The 25,351-nt window shown below is 37.7% G+C and overlaps 2 protein-coding genes across 5 annotated transcripts in view; one reads left to right on the plus strand and one right to left on the minus strand.

The window, feature by feature from the left end:
* adnp2b (ADNP homeobox 2b) overlaps positions 1–25,351 on the minus strand; it is a gene marked incomplete in the record, with an annotated part of 705,870 nt that overhangs the window by 385,273 nt on the left and 295,246 nt on the right.
* Positions 1–25,351, plus strand: part of ripor2 (RHO family interacting cell polarization regulator 2) — a 71,134-nt gene that overhangs the window by 18,811 nt on the left and 26,972 nt on the right. The window contains exon 1 of one of the 4 annotated variants that reach the window (XM_024294490.2): positions 10,540–10,798. The exons of the other annotated variants lie outside the window; for them this stretch is intronic. The gene's annotated coding sequence lies outside the window, so the exon portion shown is untranslated. Of the gene's footprint in view, positions 1–10,539; positions 10,799–25,351 lie in introns of those variants that run through there. 4 annotated transcript variants of the gene reach the window in all.

Genomic DNA, 25,351 nt, shown 5'->3' on the forward strand with positions numbered 1-25,351 from the left:
GATGATGGGAAATGAGGGCAGGCTTGCTCTGTGAGGTGAACTTGCCGCTATGCTGAAACGATATTCTTTTAATTTAATCAAAAAACGTCATAATTTTAAAAGAAATTGGGAACGCTTTTGAATTAGATAAAAAAAAATGATCAAAGTGGGATTTTAAGGTTAATTTTCTAATTTTCCATTTGTGACAGAATTACCACAAAAAGATGCTTACAACAATTAACATCATTTTAACTGTCTTCACCTGTCTGGAAGAACTGTGGATTTAAACGCTTATTTCTTATTAAAGGAGCAATAAGAACAACAATTGCACTCACCTCTCTGTGAACTCCAGCCTGACATGAAGAGTTTTACTGTAAGCTGAAAGGAACCAATTAGTTGCTTTTGCACACACGTCTTCACAGACACAGCTGGGCTTTATTCCCTTTATATCACACACATACGTCTATGCACAATCACCCTTTTGACATACTTCTGTAAAGAAAAACTGAAAGATATGAGTACACAAGAGCTTCATTGAAACCACACTTACTTCTTTAACTCTTGAATCCTCACTAAAATGGCTGATTTGCGAAACTTCTTGAGTGGGGTGTCCCACAGGAAAGCAGCAGCGTTAATGAAAGCGGAAAAAATACAGCTAAGATTGACGGCGCCGGAGCCGGACCGGCAGGTTGACGTTTGATGTTAAAATAAACCATGTGTTTGAATAACTGGGTCAGATCAGAAACATGAAGAGCTGCTTTCAGCTGCGAGTGGCTCCTAGAAGCACCACTTGACTATCAAGATGCATCCAGGATGCATGAGTTACGCCCAAATTTCCGAGGGTCACAATGGAAAAAGCTCCCCCTTCCCTCGATGTGAATGCTTTCTGCAGCACCTCTCCTTCTGTTTCTAATGCAGTCCGCCGAGGGCCTTCTGGGGAAGCTTATCTGCTTTCATGCAGGAATGTCTTCTGTTCTTTGCAGTCTTTGTGCAATAGGATGTGTTTCCACTCCTCCAGGGACCACTAGTTAAAGATAAAACCCCTAATTGTTGAGCTTAACAGCTATTGTTTGTTTATCTTTTCGTGGAGTTATCTGTGAAAACTCCCAGAAGGCCATCGGGTGTGTTTACATGTGATTACTTTCAGATCGGGATAGTCTGACTTTTGTGATTGGATAAAAATGTTGCACCTTTCGTTTTGCTTTCACAGTGCACTGTTGAGAGTGAGCTACCTCGCTGTCACCTTCTGAGCTCCACTAACTTCACCTGAAGTTTTGAACCAGCTTCAAAACAGAAGTGAAAGCGTTTCTTCTCAAATCAGCTTCTGAAACTATTTGTTTTAATCCCTGGCAGGATTTCATAGAAACTGAATGTGTTTGAATGCTTTTAAGGAACCAGGTTATTAGCAGCTTTCTCAGAAACAACATAGTCTTCAAAGCCGGGTAAACCCAATCCCTGGTTTCTCATCTGAGAACATCTGACCTCATAGAAAGTGCCCTTCGATTGGCTGCTGTGATGCCTCTAAATGTGTCCTCAGCCATAGAGTGCTTGGTCTGCTTGCAGAAGTGAGCCCCGGCACAGTTCCCCAGACCAGCAAATAGCACATTGGTCCTGTGAGAGTGAAACCAGACAGAGATTTTTTTTATATATAAATTGTGTAATAATACTTTGTTAACACTGACCTTTGTCCCATACAGAAACAGAAGAACATGGGCTAACGGACAGTTTGGTGTTCACAAAGATGAAGATAAAACGATCCATTTAATTGAAGCAGAGTATCTGGACTTCAGATAGTCAAACCTATAAATAGCAACATGTTACTCTCAATCCTCTGTAGTGTTTTTGTCATGCTTCTTTAGTACATGTTGTTGTGAGAGTAGGCCCACTGTTTTCTGAGGAGTTCCATGTTTCAAGGATGCATTTGCATTAATAAAGTCTACTCAAAAATGCATTTGAGGAAACCTGGTTATTTCCTCTGGTACCCAGGTTTTTCAACCACTTTACAAAAGGGATTTAACTGCATATGGTGCTTCTTCACGTAATCGGATACCTAGTGACACGTCGGTAGACTTAATGTGAATTTTTCATTTATTTGCCTTTGTTTCTTTTTTTCAGACTAATTGGAATAATCCAAATGCTTCCTTCATACCCCTACATTTAGCTCTCCAAACAGAGAGTCCCCACGGAGAATTGACACCCCACTCCCTAAATACTAAAATCTATATAGTGCCCTGGATTTTAAAGGCATTTCGGACACGATGCTCACTACTTTTCTTTTGTTTTTCTAAACGCCTGATATGACATCACCAATTTCACAAAGTCAAAATCGAATCAATACAAACATTTCACGATGTTTATTTATGATTCCGCTGTGTTCTGATGGTGAAAATGTGGATGGTTTATTTGAAGAAAATTGCATTTGAACACGTTTCTTTGTTCGTAATTGTTCAACTGCAATGCATTGTGGTCTATATTTGCTAATCTAGTGAGCATCGATCCACGCTAGTTTTTCCTCAGACTTCTGGGAAATTTCTAGTGCACTTATTTTGAAATTCAGACAGCAATAGAAAATGGCGAACACACTAGAGGAATTCGGACTTTACTCCCAGTTGATGATGTCATCAATAGTCGACGATCAGCTACGTTAGCGCAGCGCTGCTAGCACTGGGAAAATACACAACAACACTGGTTTTCTAACTTTTAAAAGGTCGTGCTAAAACAAAAAGTCATTACTTAAATCTAAATGTAAACTTCTGTGATTCAGAGCGCACCCACGTGAAGAAATGTGCTAATCCTCCACAGGACAGCACAACGCTGTTTACCCTAGCAGGGGAGGGCTCTGCATCCCTCCGCCACAAAGGGTTAGCTCTTAAAAAACTATTTCAAACAAGTCTACCCCTTCAAATGCTGCTACCATTGGAGGGGTAGAGAGAAGCCGACGCGATAAGAAGAGTTAAACATGTGCAGGAAAACATCTTTTGAAGGTGGTAGTTTGGACAGTGGCATAAAACGACTACATGAGCGTTTCACCTTTGCTCTCCAAGTCCTTACTTTCCACTTTACCTCAAGGCAGAAGCACAAAGCTAAAACAACATTTGAGATTTTAGAAATAAACAAAAAAAATCTGAATTTAACACACCATGCAAGCTTCCCTTTCTGATGAAAATTGTGTTTTTGGTGTTATTAACATGTTTTTGTGGCATTTTTCTGATAATGGGGGACATATATAGCAAAAATTAAGGCTAAAATAGCATTTCCAAGTATTTCTTTATTCAAATTGATGTTCACTTCATTCTGCTGCATCTACTTGCAGACGACTAGATCCATTTATGTCTTTTTTTTCCTCGTCTGAGCTGACATCTGCCTCAAAACTGTACAGCTGGAGAGCTCCAATATTGTTTGCCATTTTTGTTGCAAAGGTAATGTTATGTTGTGGTTGTGAGGGACTGTAAGCTAGAGGGTAAGAATATAAACAGAAAGCACAGTTATAGGTGATGGGAAGAGGGGTAGGGTTGCTACACGCCAATAATTTAGCCCACAACCAGAAGTGAATTTTTAATGAACTGCTACTCCTCTGCAGAAATTTTATCCAAGAAAATTACTTTTTTCTTTTTCTTTTATTTATTTTGGCTAAAAACAACATTATCATTATTAAAATATGACTGGGAACGCTTTTAAAATAGATCAAAATATGATTTAAGTTGGACTTAAAGCACCAAAAGCTGATACAATTTGGGAATTTCTTTTGTAACAAGTAGTTCTGTCAGTTCAGTCATCTTCATACAAAATTTTAAAAAAAGCTTTACTTTTTTGGGAACTTGTCTTTAAAAATAGGTTTTTCAAAGTTTGCATTAAATATTAGAGCTACAAAAATCTCCTCCATTATGTCACGAGGAGCTACATCATACCTGCTCATCAGAGCTCTTTCATCACAGCAAAGGTGAAACGCTCTTCCCGTCTGCACTCCCGACGTTCAGCTCTTGACCAGAAGGCGTAGGAGATCGAGAGACCCCGGATCACACGTGCACCGCACAAGCAGCAGGCCGATGCACAGAGCTCCAGGAGGAGACTGAAAGACGAGAGGCCAGGTTGGATTTCACAAATCCATTTCTCTCTTAGGCTCTTGTCTGAACTTGCCCTGTGCAGCAAATGTAACAGTATCCTGTTCTGAGCACACGCAGTGCCTATCTAAGCACAGGATCAGTCTTGCTACACAAGAGCAACAACAACGTACAGCTTACTTTTAAATCTTTCAAAAACCTTGTGCATATAGTTGTTCTACAATTGATTATTTCAGCAAACCTAATTACTATAATATAGACAATATTTTAAAAACATATGTATTTTGATTTAGGGCTGATCTCCCTTAAAATTTGACAAAAATAAACATTTTATTCATATTATTAATAGATTCTTGAATCTGCTGAAACCGTTTGAATTTATGAGAGACTCTTCATAAAAATTTAAATTTTTTTATTTTTTTGTTCATTCTTATAAAATATAATGATTGATGTGTTTGTTGTTGTCAATCATTAGGTCTGGGATTCTTAATGTTTCTTTAGGTTTTTGTGACTCAATTCAAGTAGATTTTTTCTGTCAGGTTCCTTTAAAATTCACATCTTGTGGCAGAAAATGTGAGACAGTGCAGATATCAACAGGAAAGTGATCTGAAACCAGCCTCATTTGCATGACCTGCTCTTCTGCTACAGATCTGGACAACCTCACAACCCCTCCACAGATTGTGCTAGACATTTATCTGACACACTCACCTCCACTGTCTGAGCACAGATGTAACTTACGGAACAGAGACAAAAGCGATGCATATTTTGTTTGCACGTCAGTGGTCGCTCTTTGCAGAGGGAAAGCTGTGACCCGAGGGAAACTACTGTAGCCGGCTCACTGCTGCCCCACATCTCTGTCTGCTTGCTTCTGACAGTTGGCTCCACTGACCTACTTCAGCCAAAAGACTTCAGTGGGCTGCAGCTTCCCCTAAAAGTAAGGAGAAAGGATGCAACGGAAAAAAAAAAAAAACATCTTTTGAGAAATCTTAACACTAGTTACCAAATCAGAATTCACGTTCGAGCATGAACTCCTCTCAGTTTGTTGGTCCCAGTATGTGGCTACTTCCTCTACGTGCCGTTTTGTCGCACTGCTAATATTCGGAGATCCCTGGAGGTTACCATGGCAGTGCGCTGTGGTCACAGCGTGTGAGGTTTACACTCAGCGGTTTGGATCCCCTTCACAGCGAGGTAAACCTGTGCAGACCATGAACCGTAACAGACCACCCAGGTCTCCTCGGGGAGAAATAACATGATAGAAAGTTTGGGTTTTGTTTTCCATCGCGACAGCTGGTTCCACTTGTGAGGAAATTAGAACATTTTAGTCGATAAGCAAAACAAGGAGCCTGTTGAGTCGTGCCGCTTGTGACACAAGGTTGTTCATGGTTTCTGAATCAGTTTGTGTTGTGCGTTCCTGAGAGGAATCTACAAAACCACTAAAACCTAAGGATACCCTGCAGTTCTTCACCTTGTTCTCTTTTGCTTCCGTTTTCTTCTGGTTGGAGTCTATGGCAGCTGCCTCCAAACAAGTAACTTCGTTTTCAGTGTCACGACAAAAGACTTTTCAGAAGTATTTCTAAAGAAGAGTTAATTAGAGCATCATCAGTCAAACCATAACCTCAAATTGATTTTAAAAAATGTCTTTGTGGAGCTTTTAGCTTTGAAATTTCTTTGTTTTGCTTCCAAGAAGCTCATCCAGCCACATGATTGTTTTGATGGAATCCTCACCAAAAGAGGATTGCATTCCCTACAGTTTTGTCCACAACCTATATGAGCTTTTAGCACAGGAGGAGATACGTTTCTGTGCTGAGGATGGAGGTAAAGTTCAGGAAAGAAGTAGCTTATCAGCCTGAAAGCTGTGGGAGATTTGCAGGGAATTCTTTGAAGGATTGGATGTTACTGGGGTTTATTGATCTACAATTCTGGAGATAGAAACATGGCCTCTATTTTGATAAAAAAAATAAATGAATAAAAGGATAAGACGCTTTTTCTTTGATAAAAGCGCAAGCATAAACAGATTCAAAGGCAAAATCAAGGTTTAAAACAAAAAAAAGTATCAGAAAGCAGTTTAAGTGTTATTCAGTGAAGGACCTTTAAACTCCAGAATCCAAAAAGAAAATATAAAACAATGTATTATTTACTATTTGCTCTTAAAGTAGGTAATATTTCCATTTTCTACCCCCACTCAGTCCTCTTGGGGTCATGGAGATGCTGGAGCCTATCCCAGCCACTGTAGAGCACAGCCTGGATGGATCACACACTTTTAGGGACAACTCAGAGTAACCATTTGACCTGTAATGCACATTTTGAACAGTAAGAGGAGGCTGGAGTGCTGGAGAAAACCCACACATGAAGGAGGAAAACATGCAAACTCAATGTAGTTGGTTTTATGACTAATGTCAGTGAGAGAAAAAGGAGAAAAACTTCCAGGAATAGGGAATTCTTAGTATTTTTTCCTCAGAAAATGTTTCATAATTTGTTTAATTATTTATAAAAGCATATACCTCTGTATTCATTCATCTTACCACAGTTATGTTTATTTGTCCATCAATTTTCCTGATGACTGTGTTGTGTTTCGGTGAACCACAGAGCAGCTCAGCTGCAGATTATTCTGACAGACATTTCAAACGGCCGGCTGCTTGTCAACTAACAACTTTTAGCTTTAGATCTGCAGACCTCTGTGATCCTGTCTGTTGTGTGCCTGATGCAGCGCTTATGTGAGTGCAACCTCTTTTGTAAATATAGTTGCTGGTCAGGGGCTGCTCATGAAAGCCATAATTAGAGGCTGAGTTTTCCAACAGCTGAGGAATGAGGAGGACAAGGGGGTGTGAACAAAAGTGTATTAGCTTTAAGTTAAGGAGTCAAGTGAAACAAACCCTCTGCGCGTGCTGCTCCTTGTTTTTATTTTGAAACGCATGTTACTGAGGACTATTAGTGTCTTTTTACACTGTTTTCACTTGTGCTTTTGTTTTTTAGCTCTTAGTTAAAAAATCCCCAGTCCACACTGGATCAATGTGTCTTCTGAACACATGATTTTCTTTCAATGCGGAGAGAAAAACATTCTTTGTAACATTTACAGCTACTTCAATAAGAATATACTGTTCTCACAAAGTTTTTTAATGATGTTGAAAACATAAAGTAACACAAAATGTCAATGTTTTATTGTGAAATGCATTTGGCCTCCAAACATTCATCGTTAAACCATGGACGCATTTGATCAAGAATGTGTTAAATGAGTATAGCCCATGGTGTTCACACTAGACAAGCAGGGAGGGGCTTCTTATTCTATGATCTTTTTCTAGTGTTTACTAGTGCATGTCCGCCACCTACAGTTGGAAGACGCTTTGTGCAACATGTCTTAGCGGTGCAAATCTTTCTCTAGTCACAGCTCTATTCCCATATATGGAAAAACTTGGTGTCATAGAATTTTGGCTGCAATTATTAATCAATTATTAACCGTATAAATGGTTGGCACTTCTGTAAATTAAAAGCGACAACATCCAAATGTCACTACAGGCTTGAAGCTTTCAGCTCATTTACTTTTCATTGGAAGTAGACGCTTAAATACACAGTGCTAAGGGTGGTGTAAGCATAGCTTCACAGAGAAAATATCTTATTTCTTATAAATCTGGATCACTCACATGTCTGTTTGTGAGATCCCTCATGTTTCTGGTGTTTTGCAACTATTCAGTAAATGATTTACTCACTTTGATGAGACAATAAAGCAAAAAAAAAAATTTATTTTGGAAAATGTATTTGATTTTGGCAGAATGTTCTAATATATAATTACACCAGAAATTCAGTTAATGTTCAGCCAATTAAGAGACCAGATTAAAAGCGTCCCTGCCTTCTCTGCACAGTGGCACAATTGTGTTGCCTCACAACAAGAAGGATCTGGTTCTGTGTGGAGTTCTCCCCATGCATTGTAACTCCCACAGTCCAAAAACATTCATAGTTCATAGTACACTTCATAAGGTAACTCTGAGTTGTCCTTACGTGTGAATGTGACCCTGTGACAGACTGGCGACCCGTCCAGGGTGTACCAGGTTAGCCCCATGACCCTGTAAGGGTTAAAACGGGCTTAGAAATGATTAATCAAATCAAAGATTCCTTTATAAATCCCTTCCTCTGATGATCCACAACTGATGGATTAAAGAGGACAAGACATTTCTCTGGCCCCCTTTGCTTCTAGCTGAATTGGATTTGTATGGACTCAGCGGAAAAACACATCCACTTATGGGGGGCAATTATGCTGGCAGGAGCACTCAAAGATGAGCCACGCTTCATAAGTCCACAGACTTGTTTTCTTCCCCCTCTCAGCCTCATGTGACAGCACCTGTAATTCATGCTGTTCGCGGTTTCTAAAAAGGCCTATGTTTGTCTCTTTTGTGGTTCCCTTCCACATAATTCAATTTATCTGCCGCTTGATTTCTAGGGAGAGGAATTTAAAGAAAAAAAAACACCTGAGGCAAAAAAAGATTGGAGTGATAAACAGGAAGAAACCCTGGTCGTTAGGATCCATAATCATAGCTAATCCGAGCAAGTAAGAAATGTTTGACATCAGAATAAAGAAGGTTATAAACTACTTTATTTTAAAAAGCTGCATTTTAACTCATTAAATATTGATTTTTTTATTAAGATTAACATGGTCTTTAGATTAGCAAATATTGAGTTAAAAGTCTAAAAAAGGACTAAAATGTACAATATAGGAAACGGTCTTATAAAAGTATGTCCTATGTTTACCAAAGATTATATAGTAGTTGGAAAATACAAACAAAAAGGACATAGAGAATATCTTTAAAGTTCCACTCCGATTATCCTTTGATTGTCAAAGTGTTAATATTGGTCTTTTAACTTTCATTATGTAGTTTTTATCCAATATATATAAAAAAATGTTGTTTTCTAGAACATAGTTCCTACAGAGAGGCAGGAGGTAATTTGAAATCCTCCTCTGAGTTGCGGGTAGAAACGTTGACGTCATAGACATATATTAATCACTGGACATATCAAAGTGTTGACATCAGCCATAGAAAAAGCCTTGCTTCCGGCCTTCGTGAAATCAGGCCAAAGCCATCACTGTTGCTTCCTGAGCATCTGCCGCCATTTTGAAACCTGTCGACAGTGATTGGTCCGAGTTGGTCTGAGTCACGTTTTTAGAGGAACTAGTTTCACCAATCATCAGGGATCTTGTTTGAAGTCCACACCCCTTCCACTGAAAGCGGCTCGGCAGAATCTGTCAGTCAAAGGTTGACGTCAGAGACAGCTGGTACCACATGCTTTTACTGAGGCATCAGTTTATAAGGTAAATAAATTGTGATAAATAAAAATTATCTTTGAAAAATATTTGGATTAGAAAGATGTTATGAAGAATGTATCAGGTAAAATGACAGAGTAAGTGTATCCTTTTAATAGAAGTCTATGGAATTTTGACTTCTTGGAACCAGCTAGTACTTCCTGTTTGGAACACAAACGGGGAGGGGTGAGATGTCCAGTGAATATACAGTCAATGGTTGACGTGGAGAAACCCCGCCCTTCCATTTCCTGTTGCTGAGAGCTAATGGCCCATCCAGCATGTTTCTTGCATCAGAAATAAGCTTTTTCAAACTGATTTTTTTTCATCTGCTCCTGATTCACAGCAATTTGAATAAAAAATAATCAGAAACATTTTTTTAATCTTAATTTTCTTTAAACCTGTCCCCCTTCATCAGAAAAATGGCTCAAGAACATGTTAAAAACACCTTTTAATTGGAGTGCATCCTTAAAGATGATCCTGATTAAAAGAACATTAAAAAAGTGTACACGTATTGCAATAAAACACATCTTAACTGACATCAATAACAACTCAAAGTATTTATTTTTGTTAAAATATGTGAAATATTTGAGTACGATATTTTTCTCTAAATTTGATCATTTTAAAACTGCATAAATTTGAAAAATAGAATCACATGAGACAAATAAAGAAAGTATGTCATTATTGTTTGAGGATATGTAATCTTTACTTTTTTTAAGGTATAGCAGAAAATATACAAAACACATTATTAAATATTCTATCATTTGTTTGCAGTGAATAAATATTTTATTTTTGTTGAAGTGACAACACATAACGTTGACATTTTCATTTTATTTATTTATTTTTTTGGCAGTGACAAATGTGCAAAAATATTTTTCCTATCTCTGATAAAAGGTTAGAAAATCCTGCTTTTAGTCTAAATTACCCAAATAAATGCCAGATGCATTCCCAAAATATCGTGATAAGAAGAATACATGATCTTATTCATCAAATTAAATAAAAAACTACTATGTTTTTATTGTGTTTTATTTTAAATAAAGAGACAAAGGGGCACACACATCATGCAACCCCCACAGCAGGATGCAGTTTCATTCTTCTTAATCCATTCGAGCTGGAGTTACAAAATGAACAAGCCCCGCCCACTCGGTGACATCCTCGGGCTCTGATTGGTCGCCGTGGATCGGGGAGGGGAGCGCAGCAAACAAACTGGATCGAGTGAGGTTCGCTTCAGTGTTTTCTGGACAGCGTCGAACCCGCACCGGGGAATGAAGCCCGTTTAGAGACAACAGAACCACGTTTGCGGGATTTTAGATTGAGCTGATTGTTTTTGCTGCTGCGGGAGCAGCTGGGAGGTCAATGCGTGAAAGCAGGAGGCACTTTCCCTTTTTCTTTTAAATTCTCCCCACGCATGGACTGGGGGGCGCAGGTAGACGGGTAGAGGAGACGGAGCTGCAGGGAAGTTTTTGCGGAGGTGAGTGATTGGAATCTGTCATGTGTGCGCCTTTTTACTGTCAGGATGGATGGAAAAGCATTTAGATGTACAGAACTGACCAATATTCATTCAACCATAGACTTACTTTTATTTATGGTGTTCACATTTATTAGGAAATTGTCTGTTTTGTGACCCATTGAAACTCTCAAAGTGGGGATTTCTGCGCACAAACGTGTCCATTCTAAGGAATGCAAGGGAAACACGGGAATCAGGGTTCTCTCAAAGCTCCAGGGATGAAGGTCAAAGGGTATCTGTAGAATACTAATGCCACCCACTGTGAGTATGCCTGAGCACATAAACAAAAGCAGCAGCAGCTCTGTCTTTGAAGTGGCTAGCCTTGACTGATTTGCCAGAACACCTTTTTCCTTTACCTGTCAGCTCATTTTTGAAGTTTAAACCGCCTCCTCTCAATCAGCTGCTCTGCTTTCATGTGCACGCTGATCAAAGATGAGACCAGATTTGTCTCCAGTGAGCATAAAAATCTGAAGTCAGTCAGCATGCAGAGCAGCCTCTTATCCAAATTCAAGTCCTTTTTTTCCCTTTTCTCTTTAAGACCTAAATGCTCTTTTAGTGCAGCGCCAGGCTGACTCTGATATGGTTAAGTGGAAACGCTTTGCTTTGCTGCCAGGCTGTTTGGGCTGAGCTGTTTGAAGGGCTCCAGCGTGTTTGTGCCAAGGCGGGCTGCAGAGATGCCGGATCCCCCTCACCTTCTCGTCGGTAGACCGCCTTTTAAAATTCCCTGCATCTGGTCTCTCTGGTCTTTTTTCTTCTCCTAGCCTTCTCTGTGTGCGCCTCACACATGCAGGGACAAGCGTGCACACACACATATGCACTCATTTCCTCCTCCTTTCTCTCCAAAGCCTCATTAAAGAAATTATGGCTGTGTGGTTTGGAGGAAATTCAGACACTCTGTCTTTTTGTTGGATTCCCCTCTCTACTATGCTGTTAAAATCCTAAACCACACAGTGCTGATGTGAACAGAGAGCCAACAACACCTGATCACACGTGATAAGAGGAACCTACGCCACACTGGTTGTTTCTGTTAAGTGCAAATAATTTACCTTTATTGGTGGGTTTGTTTGTGACAGCTGACAGCTTCTCAGAGTTTGTCCCAAAAATAAAAGCCAGGTTCGAATGAGCAACGAGTGAACATTTTTTGCTCAAAAATGTTTTTAGTTTTATCTTAACTGAGGATTTTTGTAGAGAAGGAAGTAAATATATTTATAGTGATATTTAACCATCAATTGTATATTTTTTGGCTTCATCTATGCTGTTATTTATTGTAAAAGCGTTTCTAGTAGTACTTTTAAATATGAGCATGTAGTTGGCAAAATCAAAATTGTTGGTGTGGAAGTAAGCCTCCGCTGATGTCCCATCATCCCTTTGTTTACCCTCTCCCGCTAGCTTACAGTCCCTCATAACCCCAAGCTAACATTAGCGGTCCAATAAAAATTTTAGCAATTTTGGAGCTATCCAGTCATAAAGTTTATAGCCAAATGCCAACTAAGACAAGGAAAACAAAGACGTACATGGATCTATTTGTCTAATTTGGTCAGTGGGTCAATTATCAAAAATCGTCTGCCTCAATATTGTACACATCTGTCCAATGTATTAGGATTTAAAAAATATTAGATCGTTTTGCTCACAATTTAACCCAGAAATCATATGAGAGACGAAAATTCAAGTTTCATTGCTTGATCACCAGAAAACTCAGCTTTACAAACTCTTCATTTAATTCTTACAGAAACGGCTGACCCACTTTCTTTTTCTATTAACTTATCAATTAATAGATTCAGTTTTTAAGCTTTGGAGCAGCCTAATTGACTATTTCATGAGGCATTTCCCAGGGAAACTAATTATGAAGGTAATACAAAAATCAAAAGGAGAGAAGCCATTTTTTTGTCTTTGTGCAGACAGCTGTGGTGAGGTTTTTTGTCATTCCTGTAAGAAGCACTTGACCTTTATTTTTCCAAGACCACCCGCTTATTCTCCTCCAGAATGTTACTTTCCTGTGTGGATTCAAGTGTATTCACTTTAGCTTTTCCACCCACATGAGCACATGTATTATTATTACTGTTTTTTTCTTTCTTTCTTTAAGGGAGTAGGGGATTTCTCTACAAGAAGCATGCCTCATTGAAGTCGTTCCATTATAGACTTTAGAAGTCTGATAGGATTTTTCCCTATTGAGACAGGACACTTCCACTTCACTCAGTGCATTGTGGGGGTTTAATGATAAGAATGCTGTTGATGATAAAGTCAAAACTCCTGCTCCGTTTCCATAGATTTAACCCTTAATTTGCATCTTAGAAGCTCCTCTTAAACGGAAAAAGATTGATTAAATTGTTTGCTGATGACATTGTCTTCTTGCGTTAGGAAAAGTGAGGGTTTCATGTCTGTGTGCTCAGTTTTCCATCCCGTTTAGAGAAACCCTTTTAGATAAGCCTGGCCTTCTTTAAGTGAGAGGTTATCTGGCCTCAGGATGAAGGCTTGTCTTCATCAGCTTTTCCTGACATATCCCGCCCTACAATCACAGCTTCCTTATGGGGGTGAGGGAGATGTTTTTGTTTGTTTTGGAATTTCTAGTGTCAGGAGGGGTGGTTGTAGGCTGTTTAACTGGGGTTAAATGGTATGCGGAGGCAGGGGCCGACTTGGGGAGTGGTCAAGATGGCTGGGACAACGGAAGTGGGAGCCGGTAGCCTCAGGGAATGCCAGATGTGATGGAAAGGTGGAAGATCTTTAACTTTTATAGGAGGAGGAGGCTTGTAACCACACCTTTTGAATTGTTCCTTTGTTGAATTTTCTCTTGTTAGGTCTCTGGTTGACTAACTTTCTGTAAGTTGGTGTGAAAGCAATCACAGTGGGCAAAAATGCCAAATGTTACCTAACTGCACTGACTGGAAATTGTTAATATGCTTGTATCTTGATATTTCTAGTTTGCTTCCATATTTAATGACAAACTTTCCAACATTTTTTGATCTACACTTTGGCCTGTTTTTATTTTTTTCTGCCTGAATTGAATGTATTTATTAAATAAAGATATAAAAAATTAGGGATGTGTATTGGCAAAAGTCTTGCGATACGATATGTATCCCGATAAATGCCCCACAATGCACTGTGTATCGCAATATATCCTAAGGCTGTACCAGAACAATTTTTTTCCTTTTTGGAGACTTAGAAAAAAACTTTACCTGAACATTAATGCATCTTTCATTGAAATAAAATGGTAAATATATTTTTATTTAAGGACTGAACATTTGACAGAAGCTGGTACTGTAAGATCTTGTAGTTGTTTTGGTCGCTGCTCAGACACGGCTCAGTGTGCTGTGCTGCCAACTAGCGGCTGGGGTTTAGTTGGAAAACAAAAACGAGGGACGCTCATAAATAATTAATTAAATATTGTCTTGACAGCATTTTAAATCGATACAAGCATCGCTAAATGAAATGTTGCAATATGTTACAGAATTGATATATCACAGCCTAATAAAAATATAGACATACTACAAACTGCAGCCCCATGTCCATATTATAATGCTTATAACCGTCAAAAATGGAGATGTCACTAGTGACGCCTAATAAACACACTTTGACACATCCTAACTCTTTGACCGTTTGCACAATCAAGGTGAATCAGCTGATTCAGAAAAGCGGAGAAAAGCAACTTTGCTCCGGAATCTGCTGGAATACTTTGATTTTGTAAACACTGAACTACTGTAAAGGGTTGTATATTACCATACAGCTGCTTTTCTCCACTTCAGAATCCGTTGGAATTAATTGCGTAAACGGTTGAAGCATTACAGTAGTTTTTGAATGTATACACTGGAGCAAAAGCTCTGGTGTAAAAGAGTTAAAATAAGTCACTGAGCAGTCTGTTTGCATTCCCACTGCAGTAAACCACACCAGGGTTCACTTGCAGGTTAATCATGACCGTTGTCTTTTTGGTAAACTTGGGCTTGCTTGTGTTCAGATTAACTTTTACTCCTGTCAAATGAGGTGGCTGAGGAAACAAAGCGACAAATATTATTTGCTAAAAATCTCTACGTCCAAAAGAAAAGTGTCTTAAAGTGAGCCCTTTAGGCTGCCCCCATATAAATGTGTAATTTAATGCTGCTTTTCTTTGTTTTTATGCTTTGATTAGAGTTGTTCATATTTCTGCTTTTTGGTCAAACTTTGAAGCACTCAGTGAGATTTCTAAGTTGATAAACAGAAAATGTTAATTGACTGAATGCACTACGCCAGAAAACCCATTTAATTATAGACTCTAATTTGCCTGTGCCACATCGTGATCTACATAACTAGCATAAAGAGAATATTTTTTTCTCCACAAGATTTATCCAGAAAAAGTGTGAGCAAATGTCATTCCAGGCTGTGATTCCTCTTGTTTATATCTAAAATTTCACCAGGTGTCTGGTGGAAGCAGAAATTCCCAACACAGCTGGATGTGTCAGTCTGGGTATTTTATTTCATTGTTTTTGGCTTTCACACTCACTCTCTAGGTAGTTGCTGATGAAATGTGTTAGAAAACCATCAAATGTTGAAAAAAATAAACAAGAACACTAAGCTAAAGTGTTCAGATTTCATTTTGAGAAAAGGGGACTATTGTAGGGTAAATCTATATGACAACTTACCATTTATTAAGTCTTTAACGGTCATTAAAATGCCCCCAAAGTTTATGTTTCAATACTGAGATGTTTTTTGGGAAGCTAGGAGTTAACATGAGAGGAAAAGAGAGCTGCTCCTTTGCTTTTGCTCCTAAAGCAGAACTGCTGAGAGCAGCTCCAGCTGTGCATCAGTAAGATTTGCTACAGTAGCGTTTGCTTTCCTGAAACGGACGCTTAAATGCTTCTTACACACAGACCTCAGTTTAACTCAAGAACACAAGAGAAGGGACAAAGTACATTGTTGGAGGTATCACATGCAGTCATGCCTTTACAAGTATTGGTGTAAACATGGGTGCTTGAATGTCTTTCTGTCGCTATTGCTTATCTGGAAAACCAATTACAATATGTGCTGCTAATAAAATACATCATTAATTTAAAAAAAAATACTTTTTTTTAATATTTCCACCTCTATTAGCTAGAGTTTTTTCTCTTTTTATCTTTCATTAAAAAAAAAAAAAAACAGAATTCAAAAGTGTATAATCTTTCATTCATGAATATATTTGGGTTTTTAAAGAAGGTGTTTCCCCTTAAATCCTCTTTTGTGTGTTGCTATGGGAACACACACACCATCTCGGACCAGAAGTTGTTGCAGCATTATGACAGCCGTAAGCGTTTTAGGGTCATAAGCTGATTATCTGTTTTGGAATCTGGTGCACTCCCCTAAACATCCTCCAGATACTCTATTGGTCCACATCTGGTCAGGATCGCTTTACCATTAAATGTCTTTTTGATGGCGAAACAACAAAAAGAAAATTGGCGAGGATGATGCCTGTCTCACCAATAGTCTGCACTGTGGCTGTGGACTAAGTGTGTACTCAGACCAAATACCCATACTATCAAAATGGGATAAATGGTGAAACACTGATTCAGAACCAATCTGTCATTTCTCTTCTCCAGTGAGTGAAAAGATAATTACTAGAGAAGCCACAATTCTGGATTGAAAACCAAACCGTATTACACCATTAAACGAAATTCCTACTGTATACTAGTATGATTATGCTGAAAGTGTGGCGCTAAATTTGAGAAGAATTTATTGTTCTCTTACATTGCACTAGCCACAAGCCAACTGAAAGGATTTTCTTTGTTATTAGCAAATTAAATAAAATATTTTTTTCAAAATTTCAGCTTTTTGTTATTTTGTAAATCATAAACTGAACTGAGACAAAAATCTACGTTTCAACCAAATCAATGAGAAAGGGAATTGTCATCTTTATATCCTACGCTACTATTGACAATCTTACCCAGCATTCCCCTTCTTCAATATCCAAGAGACGATTTGGCAGCATTGTATGGATAACGGTTAATAAGTGTTGTCATTGTATTTGTTTGTCTTGGCTTGTATCTGACTTGTAAAGTGAACACAGTTCTGAAGTGGGAGAGCTGGTTGGTGCAGAAAACACTGAAGGAATGTGGTGTGGAGATGAAGTACCCCCACATATTATTATCTCTTTGGACCTAAAATGTTCTAGTCTTTGACCTGCAGAACGCAAAGGAATTCAGAACACAGAAGATGAAAAAAGGCATTTATTAATTTACCTAAAGAAATATAAAGAATATTAACAGCATGTAATAAAATATAGGACTATTCCATTCACTCTCCTGCACCTGAAGTAATAACAAGTCACTTTCTGCAAGCCAAAGCAAATTCCGGTCATTGCGGTCCTTTTAAAATAACCATTTAAACACAATAATTGGTATTTACAGTGTCTGGAATACAAAAACAGTTACACAACAACAACATCAACAAAATAGCCTAAAGACTGTTTGTCTCATTGAATAGCAATGATTTAGAAGCAAGATAAACAAATAAGCACGAGTCAAAGTTCAAGCCTCGATCATCTTCTAAGTGATAAGTGTAGCTCAGGTCCAAGTCTCCATTCCTGCGTTGTAGTGTTGCAACAGAAAGACAAAAAGCAGAGTTTTGTCATCCTAAGAAAGGTGATAAAACAGTGTTTTTTCTGTATTTCATAAGTAAATATTGTGTGTTTGTGTTGCTGAAGCTTCAAAACGTGGTTAGTGTTTGGTTATGACATTCCCCTGCCTCCTCACTAGTAAGACAAATGAAATTCAAAATCAAAATAACACAGCACTTTTGAAATCTTTCGACTTGGTCTCCAAAGTCCTTGTAAGTGCTTCAAAACACTGTAAATCTGCGGTTTAGGGAGGACGGAGCCACTGCATCCTCCTGTGGTTTCCTTCTGTTATTCTCCCTTTGTGCTTCTTCTTCTCCTTCCTTCTCATTCAGTTGTTCTCTAAATTGTATTTGTGCTGCTGACATAGTGGTGTTGGTTTAGTCAGGGCTCTAGGAGGAATAAGCGGAGTGTAAATCCACCATGACTGTGTAAATTACGCCCGCCGAATTGACTGCATTACTGAAGAGGTGGTGGGCGTTTCTATAAAATGAGCATCCCCTTAAAATCATGTTATCTGTGAAGCATAATATGTTTATTTGGGTTATTCTTACTGTAAACATTTTCTGTGGCATAAATTGCTTTTTCCAAGTTTGAAGAAAAACACACTTTTTTATGAGGCTTTATTACCTGCAGTACCACGCTTTTATGTTTAGAAATCAATGTCTACAGACGGCAAATTAGCTCCAGAAAAGTCAAAGTGAGGATGCCAAAGTTTGAGCGGTGCTGCTGACTGGTTTGTGCGCCCGACATGAGTATGAGCAGATCGGATCACAGTGGCTAAATCCACGGAAAGCTTTGTTGCCTTTTCTCTCTTTAAATTTACAAATGAGGCAGAAGCAACAGCGTAATCCTGTTTGTAGGGAAACTGCATTCCAGCGCTGCAGCTTAGAACGTCATTTTCTATCCTGCACTCACAATGGACAGACTCCAGGAAGATGTGCAGGTTGGTTTCTACGAAGACCCTTAAATACATGGAAAGAGCCTCATCACTTTGACAAAAGATCAATAATTTGTGACACAAAGGCCATTTAAATTTTTATTTACGTTGACGTTACAGACATGAAGTGACTTCTAGTGGTGTTTTAAACAAATAAAATCCCCCTCCAACTATATATATATATATTTGTTTTTTTTTTACTGTAAAATCATTCCCAGTGGTCTTTTAATTTTTTTAAAGTCATTTTTTAAGACATTTTTTCTGCACACCAGCAAGAGCTCTTAAATAATTCACCTCCAAGATGAAACGGGACTTTGGATGCCGAAGTTAGCTGTACTAATTTCCCAGCAATCCTCTGTTTTCACTCTCTCCTGCTAGCTTGTAGCCCCTCAAAAACAGTTAAAAAAAAAAAAAAACACACTGCGGGCAATATTGGAGCTACGCAGCTGTACAGTTTAAAACCAGATGGCAGCTCAGATGAGGAAATGACAGATGCTGCATCACAAACCTGAGCTTTTTCAAACATCCAGTTTTCATTTGCTCCTCCCCCAACAAGTTTTGAATAAAGAAGCTCAGTTTTAATCTTGAAATGCCTTCCATCTTGAAAAAAAAGCTAGAAGAACATGTTAAAAATATCAAAAACATGATTTGTATTGGAATTGATATTTAAGGACATTTTATAAATTGATGCAGATAACAGATTATTTAAAGCTATCTTTAGAAATACAGTTGCAAGAGAAACTATGTGAGCCATTTGGGTTAAAATAGACACATGATGTGTTCTTTTTTTTTTTTTTTTGTCTCAATCTAAAACACAACAATGGAGAAAAACATAGCTTTAATCACACCAATTTATGTTTTAATGTTAAAACCAAGTAATTCCAAAGGGTTGCAGTGGTATACATATACATTTTCATAGACACCAGACAGATTTTTTATTTTGTAATAATTAATTCAAAATTATTGAAAACGTGCCAACTACATCTAGAGTGTATCAAATATTAAACTATTCTTAATTTATTACAAAGAATTTGAAATTATTACATCCAGATTCAATCCAGATTGAACCAAGTTGTCTTTATGATTAATCAGTGTCTAAAATAAAGACAATTTCAGGTTATCTTTTGATCTCTTGAATACATGGTATTAAACTTAAGTTATTTCTGTTTACCAATTATGGCTTTTTCTTACAGAGATCTGTTAATTTAAAAGTGTTAAATTAAAAGAAAGCAAATTAACTATATGAGTAGTGAATTCTGCGTTTAGATGTATCTGAATGAACCTCGACCCCATGTAAATGATCAAAATTTGAGGTTTTTAGATTTTTTAATTACAGTTTTTACTTCTTATTGGCTCTCCAAACCGAGCGCACTCTCACAACACCGCTCTGCATCAAGAAAACTTGCAAAATCTTAGAAGAAATAGTGTTAAAATTAAACATTTTACACAGAGTATGACAACATCTTACATAAAGGTGTTGATTATCTATTTTTTTTATTTATTAAATATTAAATCTATGCTCTATTTTTTTAAATCAGAGCACTTTTTGTATGAATAATACTCTAAAACATAAAAAAGTCATACAAAAAGTACCCATAAAGCAGTGTGTTTATTGTCCGTCTCCCTATATACATATATTTCTTTTGTTTGTTTTTGTAAAGAAGCTTAAAGTCCATTTACCAATAGCATCAGACTCCATAGTTTAATCTGCGCGGTGCATTTTCTGATGTGGATTATATTTTTCACAAGTGATTACAAACTACTTTCCACTGCTGAGATGCAGCTGCCTGAATGTAACCTCATCCCAGACACGCCTCAGCTAATCTGGTCATCTGTCCATTTAAATGCCACTCCGCGGCCCGGTCCCCGTTTTTCTCTGTGCCTCATGTTGAAACAAATGACCTGTAATTAGAGCGGAGTGACTGTAATCACGTTTAAACTGTATGAAAGGGGAAATCTGAGAAAACACACATCTAGGGCAGAATCGACACAATAGTGAGGGTAGAGTTACTAAGTCAGATAAGAGGCTTTGTTCATCAAAACGAGAGGAAAAAAATATATATTTTATACTATAACTTACATTCTAAATGTGTAAACTGGATTCAGATTTAAAGTTATGGAGCTCCAGCCTCATTTTTTTTTAAATGATTACTAGCAGCACGTCCATTTTTCAGAGGGGACAGTCATATGACTGAGTCGGCGCTCAGCTGATTCCCATTATTTATAGTCTAGACGGGTTTAAGGTCAACCCCATAAAGCTGAACAGTGAATCTGGTTCAGGACTTCGTGATGTTTGATTTTTTTTTTTTTCTAATCAGAAATGAGCCTGGTAATTTGGACACAAACAAACAAACCGAATGAGAGTGGATTGAGATTCCTGCACACTATATTTTGCTCAAGCGCGATCTGTTTTTGTGATTGCACAAGTTTCAAGACAGTTGCGTTAAAACTGTTGAGAGCAACAAGACATGTTGCAACACTGGTAGCAGGTTTGTGAAAACGTGTCTTAGTGATTCATACGCAGCGATTGTCTGTCGTGTATTTGAATACATTTGTGGGAAAAAAGAATACGATTCACTTGGTGTCTAAGAATTAAGACCGAATGAAAATTATTAATATTTACATGATGTGTTTTGTCCTAAAAAGGCTTTTTAGTGGTCATAAAGTTAAACAAATATCAGACAAATTGGTCATTCATTGTCACTTTAGTATCTGCAGGTTTCTTCAGCTTTATTTAATATTTTAAGTAAAAATCTAGGCTTGTTTTTCACTAAAATTAAACCTATTCAAACTTTTTTGTTTGTCCATATAAAAGTAGCAAATAAACACTGACAATGTTTGGCTTAGAGGACAGTTTCTTAAATCATTTATATTGGAGCATAAGCAAAAAAAAAAAAAAAAAAATGGACAAAATTTCTCATCATTTAATGCATCTTGGTTAGGTTTCCCTGGTTACCAGTTGTTTAAAAAGTGTGTTATTGTTCACTTAATTGGATCATCGACTAGATTTGATGTGGAGTTTTAAAAAAATAAATCAATATCCATTAAAACCAGATGAATTACTTTAATAAATTATAAGTATTACCAACAGACAAAATTCCAATTCAAGCTTTTTTTTAGTTTTAAACAAGTTATATGACAAAAATAAGCTAGTTTCTGGGTACGTTTAATTAAGAGTTTAGTTAAATTAAATAGTTTTAGAAAAGTGACCACAGTTCCAGTCTCCAGTGGTTTTTGATCTTTTAGGAACAAATATTTTCATGCAGAAAACTTGCTTGGAGTAGATCTGATGATAAAGTTATGGAGATGGAGCTTGTTGCATCATTCTTTGTGGCTCCAGATTTTCCACTACCGACCTAGAAACCTCCTGTGCGTGGCTTGCTTCTGCTGCTGTGTCAGTTTATTCTCACCAACCTTGTTCCCAGGATCACATGATTGGTGTAGTCTGAGAAGATGACGGGGTCGGGGCAGGGGGAGGGCTGATGATGGGGTTTGGGGACATGCAGCTGCTGTTTCAGGTCCACCGCCGTGGACGGCATGCCTGATCATGTCTGTGGTCGGAGCTTCTCTGAGACCGGATGAGATGAAAGGAGGATAAATGAATGAAAGATGTGAGAATCTGCACAAGTTATCCTCATTTTGACTGCTTGAAGTTTCTCTAAAGCAGTCCATCTGTGACTTTGAGGATTCATTAATAATTCATGATTATTTTTTTGTAGAGTCCCAGCGAGAATAACATAAATAATAAAAGTCTGGTATACATTTTTCTTTTACTATTTATAACATATTATTGCATCAGGTCATTTTTTCATTTTATCAACTCTTCTTAAAGTTTTTCTGTTTATTTACATAAGAAAATAGTCTAATCCTCCTTTTACTGAACAATTAACTTTTTTTCCATCTGTAGGTTTTCGTTTTTCTGTTTGTTTTTACCTTTTTAGACTTTATTTTTTGAAAAAACCTTTTAAATAAAGAGGATGGAAAATAGGAACCGACTTTTTTTCCCCCCTAACAAGGCTGCCTGGTCCTAAAGCAGTTTTTGCCTGTGAATGTAGCTGTGTATGAAAATTTGATTTAGAAGCAATATCACGAGCTCCCTACTAAACTGAATTCCCTTCTGCAGATGCCAACTCTGCTTGTGATGAGGTGTGCTGCTTTTTCCATGTGGTGCACTTAGCCTGTGGGGCGTTTGGGATTTAAAACTGCTTGGCACTAATATTATCAGCGGGTTAATAAAACATTTATGGAAGGGGGGATTTAAAATAATCTTTTTCTTCCTAAAACGATTCATACTGTCTTGGATCCGAATGGAAATGTAGTCTATAGGAGTTTAACCTCTTTGGTTGGTTTCTGCTTCAGACGGTGTGATTTAAACGTGCAGCGCTCGCGGTAAAGTTTATCACCAGCTGCCGCTCCAATCACTTCCCACAAACTCATGAATAACTGAGCGGATTTTCAGCATGCTTGTGCAACTTCTAGATTCTGCTGGAACACATTACCTTCTTCCGGATAAACAAATGTTTACTATTTCACCACAGCTGTAATCTGTCAAATCTGATTTGCTGTTCCGATAAAAGTTTTAATGTCTCTCTCTCCACCACATATAGCATAAAAGATGTGTTTTACTTCCTGTTGTATCTCCTACTTCATCCTTAAACTGCCTTTTTGTTTTTTACAAATGCATCCCAATGCACACAACTAATTAAAAATAGGATATCAGCATTAACTTCTGATGGTGTTAGGAAAATATTTTATCTGACTTGTGTGAAACATGGGAATACACTGCAGAACAGGCCTTAAAAATAAGTCAAATTCCTACTTCACTGGTAGATTAAATGGATAAAATGGAATTCTTATTTAAAGAAAAAAAATTCTAGTTCTTTATGCTATGTTGCCCTTGGCAACGTGTGTTCCTCTTCCAATGAAGTGGAACACACGTTTTGGACTTTAAGTACAAAACACACTGCCATTAAAGAGGTTTTTAAAGTTAAACCAGTTGACCAATCAGGGACTCAGATTTGGTTGTGATGTATGAGTTTTCAATACAGCCCTTTGCAAAAAAAAAAGATAAGCCATTTCCGTGTACTACAAGTATACTTTACTAAAAGTAAGTCAGTATATTTCAAACTAACTTTTTTTACTCTATTTATTCTAAATTTAAAATGTTTCACTGTAGTCTGAAGAAATATCTAGTTACTATATTCCTACACTACACATGCATGATCTGCATTATACTTCGTACATACTCAAGTATACTTAATAAAATATACTTCAAGTGTACCATTTTTTTGTGAAGGTAGATAAGAGCCAATTGTATAAAAATTGATCACAAAAGGAGAAATTACTAATTGTGATTTGTTCCTGGCTGGAATTATATGACACAAAGTATTTCAAATATCGGAATAGAGCTGTGAAAGAAAAAGCCTGGAGAAGATTCACAAGATTTTCACCATTTTGACATTTTGCACAAAGCTTCTTTAAACTGTTGGTTCATGTTCTAGTATTGGGTACCAACAGTCCACCCATACACCATATAGTAAAAGCGCGTTCAAAAACCCATACGTTCTTGAACACGCATCACATGCCTCGTGTTTAGGTACCATAAGACGTATTTACTCAAACTTTCTTGATGAAATTATTTTTCTTGCAAGACAGAAAATAAGACGTTTTGATTTCTTAAGATTCAGTTGTTGCCGTGTTTAAAGACATCAATCTCTCCACAGAAAGGTTTGTTGCTTTCGCAGCCTCAGGCCTCTAACACGAGGGTGTGTGTCCTATTTCTTGGCAGTTGGCTGATAAGCATTGCTTTATGTAACTCACTTTATCCTTTTTTTACTGTTGCCATGGTAGGCTAATTTATACAGGAATTTGGAATTAGGCTTCTCTTGTTAATCTGCATTTTGAGTAGACAAGATTTTAATTTTTTTTGCAAATAAATTCAGGATAATTCGGCTGTTGCATGTGGGTGTTAACAAGTGCTCAGCTTGTTTTTTTTGTAACTTGGATGAGAGCAGGGACCTGGGAACTGTCAGTGAAGTTTGTGTTTGGAGCTATAACACAAAAAAGTGAGCACAAATACACAGCGGATCATGTCAAGATGTCACAGAATTTGTTTTCTCGCGGCATTGTTCACAGAAGTTCAGAAATTGAGTTGTCACCTATTCTGCACCATGTTAGAAACCCTTCTACAGCCAACATGATCCCTGCTCTTCTCCTGTTCAGTGATGGAGATGTCTTTTGATTAGCTGGTTGGTGCCATCACTGTATAAAAATAGTGATTCTTTATTTTATGATCCATGTACAGTCGGGTCTGTAATTACAGTGTAGTTTTAGACGTTTTGTAATTTGGCTTTTGTGCTTTGTCACAATGGAAAAGCTATTAAGGAGTGATACAAGTGAAGCCACAACCCCTTCACTTGAAGTGAGTCAGAACCGGAACCAGAGTGGAATAAAAATAGAAGAGGAGTTCTGCAGAATCAGAAGTACGAACTTCTGTATTTTTGAGGAATCTGTTAAGTATTTTTTAGCAGAAACTTTAAGAATTAACAAATGAGTTCTCATCGTTTTGTTCTAGTTTTTTTTTTTTTTCTTTTTGATTGTGTAGTCTGTTTGCCAACTCCTACCAAGCTGCCTCTCAGCATACTGATCAATCCGGATGCCACAAACCACACACACACAGTAACACACTTTCAGGTCTTCCAGGCCGAGACAGAGGAGCAGTGAATAGATGGAGAGGCTGGCTGCTGTATTCAACATGCATGGAGGCTGGCGCTAAACCAGAACGCTGCAAGTGGGCATTGTTGTCCCGGCTCTGAAAGACAAAATGTGCAGCAATGCTAAGAGGCTCACTGAAAAGGCTTTTTTAGGAATTGAATCCAGCTACTTGTGAGGCACTGAGAGTAGATAGGTTTGTATCATAATGTACGTGAAAACATTGAGTACAATTCTAAAACAAGTCATAAAACTGAATAACTTGTGGAGTTTTTTTATTCAGATTTCTATTTCAACTATTATTCTACCAGTT

The sequence above is a fragment of the Oryzias melastigma genome, linkage group LG11, assembly GCF_002922805.2.
Source record: "Oryzias melastigma strain HK-1 linkage group LG11, ASM292280v2, whole genome shotgun sequence".
In the NCBI taxonomy this organism is placed as follows: domain Eukaryota; kingdom Metazoa; phylum Chordata; class Actinopteri; order Beloniformes; family Adrianichthyidae; genus Oryzias; species Oryzias melastigma.